Below are 3,042 nucleotides of genomic sequence, written 5' to 3' on the forward strand. Positions count from 1 at the left end.
TCACACACAGGGGACAAATACCAGCGCACCATGACCAGACCACATATTACCACCACATAGTGACCTATAATATCACATACAAGGAACAAATACCCCCGAAGAAGCCAACACGAAATGCACGTTGGGGCTGCGTTCTTGTGGTTCCCTGACTGAGGCACTATGGGTAAGGGCAGAGTTTACACTATATTTTGGATTGTGGCTCTATACTAATTTATATGCGGGTTGTCTCTCATGGATACATTAGAGGGTATTTGAACCCTCAATAATGACTTTTTATTATCTGTGACCCAGCCATTGAGCAATAAAAGCACCTTAAGGCTGGGTTCACATGTAGCGGAACTCTCGCGGTAAGTTCCGGAATTCCATTCCGTGGGAAAATCGCATTTTAAATTCCCGCGATTTTCCCGCGGAAAAACTAGCATTTTGCAAGTGTAATTAGCTTGCAAAATGCTAGCGTTTTCCAAGCGATCTGTAGCATCGCTTGGAGAACGGATTGACAGGTTGGTCACACTCGTCAAACATAGTGTTTGACAAGTGTGACCAACTTTTTTACTACTGAGGCTGCCTATGCGGCATCAGTAGTAAAAGATAAAATGTAAAAAAAAATAATAAAATAAAAAATGGTGTTATTCTTACCTTCCGATGTCCCGCGCAGCCTTCCCGCCTCTCTCCACGCTACGACTGGTGAATTATTTTGACATATTTCCCGTTTTTTATAACAAAAGCTGGAGATGCTGGGGATTGAACCCGGGGCCTCATACATGCAAAGCATGCGCTCTACCACTGAGCTACATCCCCTGTGTAAACAGCTGCAGGCTCCTCCGTTCAGAAGGCAATGCACTACCGGAGCGATCCCTCTCTGCTTTCCTGGCTGTATTAATAATAATGGTACCCATAGGGCCTTTTTTTGATTTGTGCCACAAACATTATTTCATTTGCGCCTTTTAATTAACTTTACGTCAATCGTCTTTTTTTTTAGTCGGTATAATGTTCGTGGGTTCCGGTTATTCGGACATTTGAACCTAATTCAATATTGACGACTTTTCGAAATGTCATAAAATGTTTGTGCACTAGGATCCGATTCATCATCGGCATTTACAGTATTTAAGTCACTTTTCGATCTTGTGCTATTTACTGTCATGTTTTTACCACTTTATTTATTTTTTTTAAATGGTGCATTCAGGATATTGAGTTTTGTACAAAACCAAAAATGTTATTTGTCTTTTACCTGATTGCATCTTTTTACAGGAAAAAAAAAGTTGCATGATCTGTTAAAAATGTCGCAGGCATCTCTAGCATTTGCGTCCTCTGTACCAGTCAAATATAGGTTTTTGTGCAGATAGAAAAAGTAATGTAATAAATTACTGAAAATTTAGGAATAAGCATTTATGACGATCAAATATTGGTAATTGCAAACGCAATCATAAGTATTCCCCCTGAGATTATTATCGGTGTCCCAGTGTCAGCCGCACATTTGTTAGTTTGAGAGAACTCTGGATAATAACAGTAATCTCCATAATATCACAAAACATGGAGATGCCGGGGATTGCACCCAGGGACTCATACATGCAAAGCATGCGCTCTACCACTGAGCTACATTCTCTGTACACATTAGGAGCGCACGTACCTAAATTTGATAGAACATTCACCACTGCAGCCAATCACTGAGAGCTGTGTGTGTAGATGACACGAGCTCACTGATTGACTGCAGCTTTTATTTCTCAACTATAGACAGCAACGCTTTATTCAGGCTAAAGTACACCCGTTTTTCATAAAGTTGCCAGCGTAGACACATGATACTACCATACAGAGCCCAAATAACACTACCATATAGCACCCACGTCATACTAACACACAGTGCCCACATAATACTAGCCTACAACTTCTACATAATACTACTATACAGTGGCCACATAATAGTACCTCACACATCCCACATACTAAGCACTATACATAGCCAATGTAATACTACCATACAGCACCCACATAATACTACAATACAGAGCTCACATAATACTACCACACAGAGCAAACATAATACTATATAGAGCAGGGGTCTCAAACTTGGCTTGGTATATGGGCCGCATATAGAAAAAAATTTGAACTTGGGGGCCGCATTCCTTGAAGGACAAAGTTACATTTTTAGTGATACCATTTTTTGTTCTATACACCTTTTGAACATTTTTGCCGTGTTTTTTAAATTTTTTTTAGAGCTTGGATGCGGCGATAACTACAATATGAGTGCACATTTGTTATGTCCCCTTATTGTAGTTATGTCCCCATACAGGTCCCCATATTGTAGATATGTCCCCATAGCCAGGTCCCCATATTGTTGTCATGTCTCTATATCCAGGTCCCCATATTGTAGTCATGTCTCTATATCCAGGTCCCCATATTGTAGTCATGTCTCCATATCCAGGTTCTCATATTGAAACAAGGGAGGGTGAACCAAAGAAATACAATCATAAGTTCCATAGGTACTGAAAAAAATATAATAATTTTATTGATCAAATTTCACAGACAAAGGTGGACAGGATAACAAGTGGGCAGATAAACAACCATGCACTGTGGAGGGCAGGTGCGACCAGCAATGTAATACAGTTAGAGGTCAAAAACATAGACCATGTTGGTATCAAATCCACTGTGGATCATGTAAAATAGTACATACTCTATATAGCCAAAAATTCGAAAGATAATATTGAGTTAGATATCAATAAAGCACACAGGATAAGTGTGTATTCAACATATTTATACAGCTGACCAAAAATATAGAGTGTACTGGCCAATGTTACCTATTAATAGTACCTGGCAGAGAGTAGCAGTGGAAATAGCTGGTAAGCCTTTACACCCCGACGCACGTTTCGGATAAAAGACCTTCCTCAGGGAGCATGGAAGTGTCATCGATATGTGGGTTTAAAAAGGCAGAGGCCCGGAAGTCAATTAAGGCCGGAAGCCAGCAATTGTTGACGCGTTGTCACCCAGCAGCCAAACCAGAAACACATGAGGCCCCACGTGATCTGGCACCGGGAGCATCGCAGGCAC

At 40.6% G+C, this 3,042-nt stretch overlaps 1 non-coding gene across 1 annotated transcript; it reads right to left on the reverse strand.

Moving 5' to 3' along the window:
- Positions 1-726: 726 nt before the first annotated feature.
- Positions 727-798, reverse strand: TRNAA-UGC (transfer RNA alanine (anticodon UGC)). Its single transcript has one exon. It is a non-coding gene; the product is annotated as a tRNA-Ala (tRNA).
- Positions 799-3,042: the final 2,244 nt, after the last annotated feature.

Source organism: Dendrobates tinctorius, unplaced genomic scaffold (assembly GCF_039654945.1).
Source record: "Dendrobates tinctorius isolate UK_male_01 unplaced genomic scaffold, ASM3965494v1 ptg000021l, whole genome shotgun sequence".
In the NCBI taxonomy this organism is placed as follows: Eukaryota; Metazoa; Chordata; class Amphibia; order Anura; family Dendrobatidae; genus Dendrobates; species Dendrobates tinctorius.